Below are 14,905 nucleotides of genomic sequence, written 5' to 3' on the forward strand. Positions count from 1 at the left end.
TTGGACTAAGTTGAAGATGGTTTTGGTGGGATTGGAGCTGCGTTCGATTTCCTTTGCGTAGAAGGAGGCTCGAGTAGTGCGAATCGCCTTGTGGTAGGTGCGAAGTTTAGATAGGTAAAGGGTTTTGTTAATGTCTAAGTAGTTTTTCCTCCACTCGCGTTCGGCTTTTTTGCACTCTTTCCGTAATGTTTTGAGTGAGTCATTGTACCATGGGTTAGAGGGGGAACTGCGGGTTTTAGTCCATTTGGGCGGAATTAAGGCGTCAAGCCCTGTGACTATCCATTCGTGGAAGGCGGCGTATACTGTATTAATATCCCTATTCTCATCGGGGAGGTGGAATTCTCCTAGGTGGTTGATGAGGTCTCCGGAAATGAGTTTGTGCCATGGTCGTTTGTGGCTGGAGTTGGCCGCGACTTTGGGGGGCGTTTTTTTTGCCATAATGGTTAATTTAACAAGAAAGTGATCAGTCCAGCCCATGGGTTCAGGGGGATCAGCCGTGACTTCCGATAAATTAGAGAAAACGGGATCTAATGTGTGCCCAGCAATGTGGGTGGGGGAGTGAACCAGGGAGTTTAACTGCAAGGCCGTGATGTCGGCTAGCAGGTTTTTGATAATGGAGTCAGTGGTGGAGTCGAAGTGGAGATTGAGATCACCCAAGATGGTGAAGTTGGGGGAAGAGACTGCCAAGGTGTGAGCAAGTTCCAAGAGTTCCTCAATAAATCTGGCGGAGGGGCCTGGAGGCCGATAGATGTAAAGGCCAGAGAGAGTGAATTGCGGGCAAGTGGCAATCTTGAAGCGTGCGTGCGTGTAGTTTTGTGTGTTTACCAAAGTACAAGTCTTTTTTAGGTCTCGCCTTTTCCTTTCCGAAGGAAGGGGAAACGGCGAGAATTCAAGTGCTCAAAATACTTGTGAAACCACGGGTTTTTCGTGCGGTTTTCTTCGAGTTCACGTGAATCACGTGACCAAACAAGCACGCGTATCAGCCTCCCTCCCTCCCTCCCTCCTAATTGCATTTTTTCACGGCCGCCACCACATCAAAGGGCTTCTCCCAGCGTGTGCTCTGCGGCTTCTCCTCCCCTAATTATTCATGGCTGGCCGGTGGCCGGCCGTACTTTCAGTTTCCCGGCCGCTCTTGTTTTTAAATGTTCTAGGTGTGTATGCTTGTATTCACTCGTTTTGGCCACAAAAGGGCAGTGATAATACACAATCTTACTCCACGGGAGCTGGCGTCTTCTGAAAAATTGAACAGTAGCTGCCCTATCTACTGCAGTGCAATGTGAACTCTGCTTTCAGTTTCACGTGCTTGTATTTGTAGGTGCGCCTGTTGTCTTGATTGATAGTTGCCTAGTACTCCTCATGTCTCTTGCATGATTGAACTCTCCTTCACCTAACGTTTAAGTCCTAGATATCGAATCCGGATTGCGATCACGTTCTGTGTCGATGCATGTCTTCTCTCCAATGTACATCGCTCGTGAGCCATGTGTTTCTCTCATTGCATGTCTTCTCTTCAATGTACATCGCTCGTGAGCCATGTGTTTCTCTCATTTTAACGTTTTACCTCAGATGCGGCGCAAATAAAAGCAGTTGTCACCCGAAAGCATATCATTTGTTTTAATATCTGGTGGTGCCTGTGTGAGACAGGAGAGATGAGGAGGAGCCTGCTGCCGGTGCTGCAAGCTCATTAAGCACTAGCGGCACTAAAGCATCCAAAACACGCACGAAATGTACCGTGTAAACGTTATCCATCTGCATGCACACACACTTTCTTGCACATAGTTGCCCATTCTGTGCCACACACACCACGTAGTCATTTATATCTACACCTAGGCCTCTCTCACACAATTCCCCACGTGTGTCCTTTTACACTCCCATCACCATAGCAGTTAAAATAGAGGACAAAAAAACCCATAAAAGAAACGGCGAAGAACTGGCTGCTCATCACCACCGTAGTGCCAGTGGTGCTTGGCATGGGCTATCCCTTCCTCAATCCCTCATCTCGCCCCACAAATCCCACCGACACCTAGGGTGACTAACTATTCCTATTTTCACGGACTGTCCACGAGAATGCCTTTAACCAAAGCCATTTTCTGTCATTTTCGATAATTTGAGTGACAGCCAACGAAGCAGTGTTTTTCACCCTCCAATGCTTGCCCAGGACGTTATATGGAGAGTTATTAGGATTGGCTTGCAAGCCATCAGCCAATCCTAGTGCTCGCTGCTCCACTGCAGGACTAATCTGGGCCAGTGAAAACAGCTTTAGTTTCCCAGCCATACCTCCTGCAGAGCATGCTTTCCGGCTTTTCGTAACTTGTTTACAGGACCCTGCATTTTTGGGAGTGCAACTTTGTCTGCAACCCGACACCAAGTCAGCCACGGGCTCCATTGTCACATTCAATCAACTTCTCCAAGGTAAGTAGAATAATTGTGTTTCATTTTTTCAACTTTTACATTTGCATTCTGTTGCAGTATAATGACGTTCATCTATGGCCACGGTGTTTTCACTCTTTCTCTCCGTCTTCCCATGTGTACTCGATTTAGCTCCTGAGGTCATAGAATTTGGATACCTTAATCTTCCTTCTGAATGCATGAGCATTCTCAAGGATGTCCGCAGACCTACCACCTGTGCCTGCTATGCGACCAGGTGAAAGATTTGTCTGCAACTGTGACTCAATAGAAATTGAGCCTTTGAAAACCACCGTACAAGACATTGTCTATAACTTACTTCATTCGAAGTTTTCTGGTCTAGCCTTTACCTTTATAGATTTACATCTAGCTACTGTGGCTGTCTACCTTTAGAATAGACACCACATATCTCTCATCAGGACACCGATCATTTAAGCATTCAAAGAGGTCTCAAAAGGGCCATTCCTCCCTCGGTTCCACTGGAACTCTCAGGGCAATTGTACTCACAGGACTCATAAGAATTCCATTTGAGCCCTTCCACATCTTCCCCATTCAGTTCCTGGAGCTCACTCCTGGTAGTGCTCTGTGCTTGGCATAAGTATGGTAATTGCTGACACACTGAAAGCAGTCCTTGCATCATGGTGCCCATCCATGGTGTTGCTGGCCCTGGCATAACGCTAATTATGTGTTGCAAAAGGTGGACATTTATGTCCTCTTGCCACCCTTGCAAGAGTGTTGGGCCTGGAATAATGGTGGCAAAGCCTGGGGTACCATGTGCAACTACGGTGTCAGTTCCAGCAAAAACGCAAGCAGTGCTATAAAGGCTGTAATTTGAGGCCTAAATTGAGAACTTTGATTTTTTTTTTTTTAAATATATTTTTATTGCAGGAATTAGCCAAAATTACATATCGGACTAGCAATACAGTTACAGTGATAGAATATTGGACACATCCAATCCCCCGTGAGAAAACGACATGTGTACACAGCCATTCAGCCCACAACCCGAGGGTCGGGCGGCGATCACCGGGGGGGATCTGATAGAAGGTCAAAGCTGGTCCGGATAATCCAATGGGCTTCATCTGCTTTTCTAGATCAACCTACCAAAAGGGCAAAAGAAACCCCCCCCCCAACAGCCCAATGATTCAACTTGTTCCCCCCCAACCCCGCCATCAGTGTGTCGTAGTGTGTGTAGGAAGAGCCTATGGGGAAAACCCCAGATGATTCTATACATAACTGTATTGTGAATGGTTATCGGGACTCGGGATGTGCCGCATCTTCACTCTCGGAATCGCTGGAAGCGCAATAATCTCTAAGGGCCTGCACTAACGTCTCCCATTCTAGTGTTGATTCCAGCGCTCTCTCGTTATGCTGCCGCCTAGCCAATTGGTATCGCAGAGTGCTCTCCCCCGCAGCCCATTTCAAAAGTTCGCTGTGCCACCTAACTCCTGTTGGACCAACTCTTGCCTTCCAATTCCTAGTCACCTCCCGTTTAGCGAGGAGAAGCCCCAAATCAATAAATTTACTAGAAATTTTATTCTTTGGGGTATGCGGGAACAAGTGTAGGAGCCCCACCGCCGCGTCGACCGATAAGGACCTCCCCGTTACCCTATTCAGAGCATCCTCTATCCCAAGCCAATAGGAGGACAGCGCCGGGCAGGACCACAACATATGGAGGAGGTCCGCCTCAGGCGCTCGGCACCTGGGGCACTCTGCAGAATCCGGGGCAAAATACTGCTGGATCTTCGCCGGGGTCAAATAGGCCCTGTGGAGAATGTAAAAGTGAACCAGTTGGAAGCGGGCATGGAGTGTGCCCTTCCAGGCACGGCGCATGAGTTGCGACCAGGTCGTCTCCGGTATCTCCTTCCCTATGTCGGCCTCCCAGCGGGTCCGTAGAGTGGCGAGGGGGGCCAACCCCTCGTTAACCAATCTGCTATACAGGCACGTGACTGCCTTGACCGTCCCCGCGGACATCATAACATATTGGCACACCGGAGACGTAGGCGGTTCCTCCAACCCATTTTTCCAGTGCGCCTGAATCGCTCGGACCAGAGCCGTGTGCAAAAGGAAATCGCCTCGGGGAACGTCGAAACAGTCTATGATCTCTTGGAAGGGCAGTAACACCCCGTCCTCATAAAGGTCCCCCACCAACTGCAATCCGGCATCCTCCCAGTGCCCCAGGCGTGACCAATCTCCCCCGTGAGGTAGGGCCGTCAGCATCCCTAGTGGTATTTCTGGTGCATACGGAAACCTCAACTGTCCCCGGGCGTGGGCGCGATTCCATCATAATCGAATGGTCTTTTCTTCGAGCGTCAGGTCCTGCAAGGCCAAATGTTGTCGCAGTGTGATGAAGGAGATAACATGCCTGGGCATCCCCGTGCCCCTCCCGGTCTCCGGGCCACGAAACTCCCTCGCGACCTCCTGGGTTAAACGTCTGCAATTGCGCCGCCAGGTAGTATTTCTCAAAATCCGGCACCGCAAGGCCACCCTCAGACTTCGGCCTCATCAGGGTCTTGAGGGCAACTCTCCGGCAGCCCGGACCCCAAAGGAATCCCACCACCATGGATCGCAATAGCCGAAAGGTGGCCGGCGGGATCCAAATTGGAAGCGCTCGAAAGTAGTAGAGCAACCGGGGGAGTGCCACCATTTTCAATAGAGCTATCCGCCCTGCCACAGAGAGCGGCAAGGTAGCCCAAAAGTCCATACTACCACGCAACGCGCGAGCACAGCGGGCTATGTTCCCATCCAGGAGGTCGGTGGGGTCGTGGTATATGTATACCCCCAGGTACTTGAAGCAGTTGGGTTCCCACCTAATTTCCCCACTGATGTCAGGTCTAGGCGTTCCCCTGCGAACCAGGAACAGACAAGTCTTGGCCCAATTCACCCGAAGGCCCGATACCTCCCCAAAAGCCGTTAGTGCCGTCTCAGCCCCATTCAAGGCAGCATTCGGGTCCTCAAGAAAGAGCAACAGGTCATCAGCATATAGCGAGATATGATGCGGGCCAGATGGTGTCCGCAAACCGTTGAAGGAGACCCCGGACCGGGTCAGCAGCGCTAGTGGCTCCACCGCTAGCGCGAAGAATAGCGGGGATAGTGAACAACCTTGTCTCGTGCCTCGCTCCACCGGATATTGTTGGGAAATCAGCGGGCCTGTCCTTACCCTGGCCGACGCCGAGGCATACAGTACCGTGGTCCACCTGACAAAGCCCTCCCCCAGACCGAAACGCAGCAGTACTCCGCGCAGGTAGTCCCATTCCAGACTATCAAAGGCCTTTTCCAGATCCACCGATAGAACCACCGGGCACGGGGCCTCTAAGTGCGGTTCCCCCAGCAAGCGAAACAGCCTGCGAATATTCATGGTTGTGTTTCGCTTGGGAATGAATCCAGCCTGGTCCTCGTGTACTAAAGAGCGCATGTGCCCTAGCAGCCTCGATGCCAATATGCTGCTCAGGATCTTATAATCGACCGTCAGCATTGATAATGGTCGGTAGGACGCCGGGTCAGTCAATTCTCTTCCAGGCTTGAGGAGGGGAACCACTAAGGCCTCACACATCGAGCCGGGGAGGCGACCCAATCGCTTCGCCTCTCTGTAGACTATCAACAGCCGAGGCGCCAAGAGGTCAGCGTAGGTGGAGTAGAATTCCACCGGAAGGCCATCCAGGCCTGGGGTCTTATTCCTCGCCATCCCTTTAATGGCACTACGGATTTCGCCTAGTTCGATGTCGGAGCCCAGAGCCTTCGCCACATCCGGCTCCAGCGCTGGCAACTCTAGGGGTTGTAGATACTCATCAATCAGGTCGGGGTCCCTGGCTGAGTTACTGCGGTACAGTTGTTCATAGTAGCGCAGGTACCAGCCTAAAATCTCCGGCTGAGTGTGCACCTCGGATCCCTCCGCCTTGCGCATGGACGTCGTCAGAGAGGTCCAGCGTGTAGGATTGGCTAGCCACGCTAACAGCGCGCCCGACCTATCCCCCTCCGTGAGCGACCTAGTGGTGTAGGCCTTATAATCGAAGCAGAGCAGCCTTTCGACTTCCGCCGCCACTGTCTCTCTCGCCGCCGCCGTACGCTCCTGGAGCTCAGGATGACCGGGGCGACGAAGTTCCATCTCACGGAGCTTCCGATCAGCCGTGGTCAAGTCATCAAGGATGACTCGCCGCATGCCCACTTTTTTAGAAATGCAGTAACCCCTGATCACTACCTTAAAGGCGTCCCACTCTAACGCTCTCGATCCCGCAGTGCCCCCATTGGACGCAAAATACTCCGAGATTTTGTCCTCCAGGTCCGCCTTAAAGACTATGTCCTCCAAGATCTCCGGGCGCATTTTCCAGGTGGGCACACTAGGAACCCCGGGAAACCAACGGAAGTCCACTAGGAGGGGGTTGTGGTCCGAGATGGTCCTGGTCAAATATTCAGAGCGGACCGCTGCGGATACCAACTCTGCCGATCCCAGAAACCCATCCAGTCGCACGTGCAACTCATGTAGGCCAGAAAAATAGGAGTAGTCTCTAGAGTCGGGGTGCTGTGCCCTCCAAATATCCGTGAGCCCCCAGTGCGTCTGCCATTCCTTCCTCCCTTTTGCCACTCGGCGGACTGGAGAGTCCGGGAGGGGGGTGCGAGCTGTCGGCCTCTACGTCCACTACTGAATTAAAATCACCACCCAGTAAGATGGTTCCCGAGAGAAAGTGGGCCAATGAACCCGATAACCCGGAGAGGAAGGCAAGCTGGTCCACATTAGGTGCATAAATACAGCAAACATTTAAGTCCCTACCCCCCAGTGTGCCTGAGAGAGCCACGTAGCGACCCTCCGGATCCACCACTGATTTCGCAACCTGAAAGGGGACCCCAGCCCTGATCCATATTAGCGCCCCCCTTGCATACGCTGAGTACGAGGTATAAAAGACCTGCCCTCTCCATCTACGCTGTAGCGCCGCCCCTTCCGCCTTGGTGAGATGAGTCTCCTGCAGCAGCGCTATCTGCACCCCTCTACGCACTAGATAAGCGTGAACCTTGTGTCGTCTAGACATAGTGTGAAGCCCCCGTACATTCCAAGTGATGCATTTCACATTAGCAATATCAGCCATTGTCCCATATTGTCTGTTCCGGGCTTTCCCACCAAAGCTTCAACAAAGAACGAGCGACAGTCAAGTCAACACTGATGGCGGCCATTTTCCCCAACAAAAACTTAACACCCATCTGAAACAAACCCCCTCCCACCCACCCCAGAACAGGACCCAAACAGTTCCATCTAGTTCCCATCCAAACCATGTCCCCAATAACTCCCCAATCCCAGACTAATCCTGCGGTCGCCACTGCAGGGAAGCCTTAAGGGCTAGGTGCGGGCTGGGCGCCAGTAATGGGCCTTCGAGTCTCGGACTACCGAGACTAAATTGAGCCCAAGTCAAAAAGCTACAGCCCGATCGGGGCCCCCCCACCCCCCACCGGATCCTGCAATCAATCGCCTCCCCTACCACACTCGCCGGAAACCCCCACCCAAATGGAAGTATCTCACCTAGTCATCCAGCATGCCCTCAGCCGAGTCTGGAGTAACCACTGGCAAGTGGACACTATCGGTCTCCGATTCCTCCGTGTCCGTTTGCGCCCCCTCGCCTCCGGGTTCCGATTCTTCGGCAATGGGGCCACTTTGCGAACCAGACAGAGTAGACACCATCTCCAGTACTCCTCGCCGCTCCGCCATTGTCTCCACAGTTGAAGGCCTGCCTGGCTTGCCGCGGCGGCTGTGGAGTCTTTTGGAACGACGTTGTTGCCCAGGTTCCACAGCCAACTGGGACGACGAGCCGAAGCCAACTTTGCCGGCCCTATAAAGTTCGAGCCAATTACAGACTTCCTCCGGGGAATCAAAGAACTGGGTTTTGTCGTCAATGATAATGCGGAGCCTTGCAGGAAAAAGGAGCGAGTATTGGATGCCCTCGCTCCGAAGCTCGCGCTTGATCGCCAGGAATGAAGTCCGTTTACGCTGGGTCTCATATGTGTAGTCCGGGAAAATATTCACCTGGCTATTCTCCACCTGATAAGGGCCGTTATGCCTGGCGGCATTGAGGATGAGGTCTCTGTCCCGAAAATGCAACAAACGCGCCACCACCGGACGCGGGGCGCGGCCCTGTTGCGGCGGCCTCGCCGGCACCCTGTGTGCCCGTTCCAAGGTGTAGAAGGAGCACAGACCCTCCGGAGCTACTTTGTCCCGGAGCCAAGCTTCCAAGTAGGCCACCATGTCGCCATCCTCGATTTTCTCCGGCAGGCCCACCACCCGAATATTGTTCCGCCTGTTACGCCCTTCAGCGTCCTCCGCCCGTTTTTCCAAGGCCTCGATCCGGGACAGGGCATCCTTCATTGTCGCAGCCAGAGTCTTCTGTGCTGGCTCCAGAACCTTTACTGAGCTCTCCACCTCCTTAACTCGGTCCGAGAGCTTGCCGTGGTCTGCCCTGAGGAGGCCCAAGCTCGTCGCAACCTGGGCGATGTCTTGCTGTAGAGCCGATCGCGTGGTTGCAATCGCCTCCAGGACCCGGTCAAATTGTTGCTGTAGGTGGGGACCACCAGTGCTCTCCGGGTCCACTCGTTCATCCTTATCTGGCACCTCCGTGTCCGAGGCGGCCGGAGTGGTCCCTTTGGGCCCCCTCGGTTTCCCCATGGTGGTCGAATCTCGTGGAGGAGAGTCCGTCAGAGGCACTTCCAAGTGTGTACGTTGACTACGGCACTCCTGGTACGCAGTCGTCGTGCAGAGGGTCGCCGATCGTCGTCGCCAGGGCCCACTACTCCTCCGACTCTTCGGGCCGTGCCACCGCCGCGTCGCCGGAGGCCAACGAGGGGGAGGCGGAGACGATCGGCGCCAGGTCGGGTAGGGCCGCCTGGCCGATGAGGATCTTGAATGAGAATCACCAGTGCTGCCGGAAACTCTGTGGCGCCAGGTCGCTGTGCTGCCCATGAAGTGCACAGGGTTTCGGCGAGTTCAGGCACTCAGTGGGGGGCAGTCGGGTGTGTCTCGCGGGACCGTCTTTCCATACAAGGCCTCCGGTCCTCCGTGTTCTGTTCTCGACGAAAATTCGATCAACAGTCCGTCTGGGGATGGCCACCGTGCTCGGATCCTTCCAAATCATCAACCAGACTAACGTGTTCCGGAGAGATAGGATGTAGAGAGGATGCGCGGAGCCCTGCTAGGCTTCCACGGGTCCAGGGTCTCGGCAAAGCAATCGAGAAGGACCGGGCGCCATCTTGGGTCCCGCTCCGCGGTCCCCTTAACTTCGGTTTTTCGTCGGAACAACCGGTTTTCAAGTATCACCGGGCGTCCCAGCAGGTCCCCTCTGGACCGATCGTCGGTTTGCGGAGGCCGGGGTGCCCCGCGGACTCCGATCTGCAGGATCAAAGCGGGCTCAGTCCCGGAGCCGAGCTCTCAGGCGACCATCGGCGTCCAAGCCACGCCCCCCTAAATTGAGAACTTTGATGGTGCCAATTCTAATTAATATGATAATCCTGCCATAATTATGGTAATTATTGCCATATTTTGGGAATCTGTGGCCTCAGATTGTGATACTTGGGCATATAACACAAAATGTACCCGTGTGTGGCTGTGGTACATGTAGATGCTTGATGAAAATGATAAACTGATGTGTGTAACTGACAAAGCTATTAATTTTGCTATTTTAAAAACCAACACATACATTAAAAAAGTGTCATTTACAATACCAATTGCTCAAACTTTCCTAATGCGAATAGTTAAAAGTATGGGCATTGTAAATCACAAAACAAAAAAATAAAATGTCATTTAGAAAACCAATAGCTCAAACTTTCCTACTGCGAGACCTATTGGCAACGCCAGTGTTTGTTTTTAAAACAAACGCACTGGGCTAGATAGTGTTGCATGTGGAAAGCATAGTGAGAGTAATTATGAGATGCAGAGTTAGAGACAGCACATGGGGTAAGACCTCAGAGTCTTCATCCACTTACGTAGGTGGTAACTTATGGTCAACCCAATTAAAAACAATGTTCTCAACCATTACAGACTTCAAGTAACATATTATGACATACTAACAACAACACAAACTGAATTAGTGATGTTTGGAGATGCTACCCCCACATCCATGGCACTTGTAGTGTTGTCCTTAAAGCAGTCCACATCTACCCTCACTTTACTTTCAGTCAACACCATGGAGCAAACACACATTACCATTACTATTGGCTACATGAACCACACATTATGATACATAACCCACTCAACATGTCCTTAGCCTACATTTTGCCACTTATAGGCTGGCCTTGCAGAGCATCCTGCATCGACTCAACACGACTAGGGACGCACTGCAGCCCAACACTGGCATTAAACTTTCCCCACTAATTGACTTGTACGTAACATCATAACTAAACTGCGTGCACATATCCTAAATGTTGTAATGTCTGTGCATAACCCCTAAATCAGCAAAATACTCGTATACTGACAAGTGCCACCATTTCAACAATGGCCACAAGAATGAAAGCTGTAATGGTTCATAATAAGTGTATTGCTAAATGTAAGTGCAAGACAAAAGGCAAATGAGTGTTCTCCCTGGTATTGACCCGAGTGGAGAGCAGTCTGTGGCCCTTGGAGAGTTTATCTCAAAATCTTTCTTCTTGCCTTGTGGTGTCCCTCAGGGGTCCTCACCGAGTCCAATGCTTTTCACCATATATGTGGCTCCCTTAGGCAAGTTGATCAGTTCCTTTGGCTTTGCCAGAGTGTCCTTTGCCAATGACACTCAAATGGTGGTGTTGATCTCCAGCAATGTTGACGAGGTCGCTGCCCACTTTAACAGATGCATGTGTGAAATTGTTAGCTGGGTGAGTGGTAATTGCCTCAAGTTGAACTCGGAAAAAAACAGAGGTTCTCCTCTTTGGGAAGGACACCTCCTTTGGAATCAATCTTGGTGGCCCCAGACTCTGGGTCTTCCCCCCATGCCAGAACCTAATGTCAGGAATTATGGGGTAATCTGTAACTCTAATCTGCAGTTCACAGACCAGATTAATACATTTACGTCATCCTGTTTATTTATGTTTTTTAAAAAAAAATGAAAAAAATTCCATTTGCAATGCCAATAGCTCTAACTTTAACAAAGCCGAGACCATTGCATTGTAAATGCTTGTTTAGGACTTGTACCCTGGTTGGTCCTGTGTATCATTCATTACATGTCACAACAAGTTGGTCATTGAAATGTCACTTAGAACGCACGGCAATCTAATAGGTTGAATTATCAAACATGGTCATGTATTGCTTTGGTGCCCTCCAGTGACAGAAGAGCGAACTGCAGTTTTACATACTATCTAAATCACAACTCCTGTTTTTCATTGATAAAGGTAAATCTTCTTCAACGAGGATGAACATTTTTTTTTCTGGAGGTTGTGCCTGTTTTTTCGCGGGCTACAGATGATGACGAAGAAGTGACGAATGAGCACGAAGAAGACCTGGCTATCCGAAGAGAACTAGCAAGGCAAATGGAAGTTATGTATCGTGGAACTCTGAAATCTGGCCATCAACGGAAATCTCCAACGATACTCGTTTATCTCGTTCACATTTTATTCTGGCCGTTGGAAACAACGCAGCAGGGGGCATATTATCAAGCACGGCGTAAAAAATGATCACCGGTTTAGAGGCAGAAAACTGCCGCCAAAGCGGCGATAATGGGCTTGATAATATGCCCTTGAGACTTCCAATAGAAGTCCATGTTATAGTGTGAACCTGGGCTTCTATTGGAATTCTCCAGGACATATTATCAAGCCCATTATTGCCGTTTTAGCAGCAGTTTTCTGCCGCCTAACCGGCGATAATTTAAACGCCGTCCTTGATAATATGCCCCCAGAGGTTTTCTGTCAACTTACGTTCTGTTCCCTCTTACTGTTCACTGGGTAGTATATTGGCAACACTTCACTCGTGCTGCTTAACTCCTTGTAAAAACAGTAGATTTCCACCACTATGAGAATAGCGCTCTGTGCAAAGTCTAATGGAAGAACCTGGCTCCCTTTCAAAAGATTTTTCTTGCGTTTTCTACCGCTTGGTTTCTGATTCCACAACACACGTCTGCTAGTGCGCCATCCATGTGAGGATCAGCTCAGCAGTGTTAATGGTGTGAAAAGATGTTCAGCTGCATGGAGAAGGCACATTTAAAAGTGACTGTTATGTCTACTTGCCCCTTAGCCAGTTATAAACCCACTGAATCCGTTTCCACACTCCCAGTCCCATTTCTGAAAGCTTTGACTACCATGGAATTGACACAAGAAACTTCTAGTTCACTGCTGGAGCAGTTGATGGCCTTCCTGCTGCAGTTCTGAGTTACTGCCAGGTGTGGCAGATTCCTGCAGGGCTGTGCCAGTGTTACAGGGATGCCATGAAACTAGACTCGATTACAATTGACCATTTCAAGCCTGTGTTGTCTTATCATAATCTTCGCTGCTTCTCCACGGATACCTCTAAAAGCATAGAAATACTTAGGAAAATAGTCCTATCTAAAGCAATTTAAAGCACCCTCTACACGTGAAGATTGCCAACAGTTTTGCATTCTCTATTCAATCCATGTATTTCTTGTACTCATATCTCGTTCGTGGATTAGCTCTTGAAATATGTGTTTCTTTTTAATTGAAATAATAAAGGCCATCCTGTTTCTGGCGGCTGGCCCCGCTAACTCCGAATCTGCTTTTCATTGGGGTAACTGACCAAAGGCAAATACCGTTATGTGTAGCAGTTCTGTAGAACTTCACATACTTAGAAAGGCAATCCACAACGGTAAGGGTGTATGTAAATCTGTGCCCACGCCATTCCTATCTCTGTGCATAGTTCTCCGAAAATAATGCTTAGAGGTCATAAATGCCAACAGACCTGATTCAGGCGGAAGACTCCCGATTTCTGAAGAAAAAAAATGTTTTATTGTAGGTGTCTCCAGCCTGAAACTGCCTCTCCCTCAATAGAAGTAAATGGACATTTTTTTTTAAACTCGCACTTTTCCTTCCTAAAATGTTGCAATGTATGAGAGCCACACACACATACCCCTACATTCAAATGTAAAAGGGGTAGCAAGGGGGAGTGGCTGGAAAGTGGGGAATATTTACCACAGTGTCAGAGAATTTTAAAAAAATTAAGGGGCAGAAGCAGGGATATGCAAAAAAAATGCAAAAACACACCTACAAAGCTAAGTCATTTGCAGTTTACCAGACACATCCCCATCTGCTCCAGCAGGGCATGTGGAATTCGCCCCCATGTTACCAGTCTTGAATCAGGACCCAGTAACCCACTTGAATAATGTATGCTTTGGCTCTTAACCATTGGCCCATGAATGAATTAGCCTATCCATTTCATGGTTCAAACTCATCAAGATCAGGGAACCTAGGTACTCAGCTGAGGCCACTGGAATGGCCCCTTGGATGTGATTTTTGTTGTTGTTATTGGTTGGAGTCGCTCTTGTTGTGCTATGGGGGCATTCTGGCATTCCAACAGCAATTGGTATACATGATGGCTTGGTTTTCTTTAACTGCCATCCTTAGCACCTTATTCATGGCACAACTGGGAACTTGGCTTTCCCTTTGGCTTGGGCCCACGAGGGGGTTGGGTGTAATGTGTTGATGCCAAAAACATACTTGATTTTGGAAGAATTATGGTTCATTGTTCATCTTGAGGTCAACTGGTAGCCTGCAGATGGCTACTATCGTTTGCTGTTTCGGAGCGACTGCTTCCGCTATGGCGCTATTCAGAAGCACTTATGTTTGGCATTTGGAATCTTCAGCCATCACCACTACTAGGTGTCTTCCTTCTGGGGACAGGCAGAAGCATGCACTTTGGCTGTCCAACAGTGCGTGGTTTAGTGACCCAGTTGCTGTTGGGACGGAAAGGGATGGACGGAAAGTGCCTTGCATGGTGATAGATGCACATACCTGCCCCGAGTTTCCCAGCTGAAATGATGTCTGGATCTCTAATGCTGATTTTTGTTGTCAGGGATAAACACGGATTATGCGCGTGCGCCATGACACAGGCCGGTCTCAGAGCTTACAGACGTTTTTGGACGGGAAGGGGTGCACAAAGCGCTTCTTTCATAGTGATGAAAATCTACTGCTTTTACACAGAGTTAAGCAGCACAAGTGCAGTGGTGCCAGTATACTGAATAGGGAACAGTAAGAGGGAACAGGTCTTTTTCACCTGTGTCACTGGAGTGAAGCCCACGGGCTCACTCATTTAAAGCTCCGCTGCTGTGTGCTTAACTCACCCTTGCCCTGTATTGCTTTGCGTAGTGCTGCGCAGTGCATGTGTGGTATACATGTGCTGAATATATTTGTGAATATGAATGATACAATACAGTGATAACGCAGTGCTGTTTAGTGAGTGTATATTATATGCATGTGCTGGGCATATGTGCGCCCGTGAAGGGTACGATACATGGAATACTTAGGGTTCCATTTTGGGAGACCCAGGGCTGACTGGAGGAACATGAGGAAAGGAGGTAGAGGAACCTCTCAGACAGATTTGGGTATTGCTTCATTA

The 14,905-nt window shown here is 50.1% G+C and overlaps 1 pseudogene; it reads left to right on the forward strand.

The window, feature by feature from the left end:
- The window catches only part of LOC147698055 (proteasome assembly chaperone 1-like), a 38,800-nt pseudogene extending 25,886 nt beyond the window's left edge, over window positions 1–12,914 (forward strand).
- Window positions 12,915–14,905: the final 1,991 nt, after the last annotated feature.

The sequence above is a fragment of the Lissotriton vulgaris genome, chromosome 8 (genome assembly GCF_964263255.1).
Source record: "Lissotriton vulgaris chromosome 8, aLisVul1.2, whole genome shotgun sequence".
NCBI lineage: Eukaryota > Metazoa > Chordata > Amphibia > Caudata > Salamandridae > Lissotriton > Lissotriton vulgaris.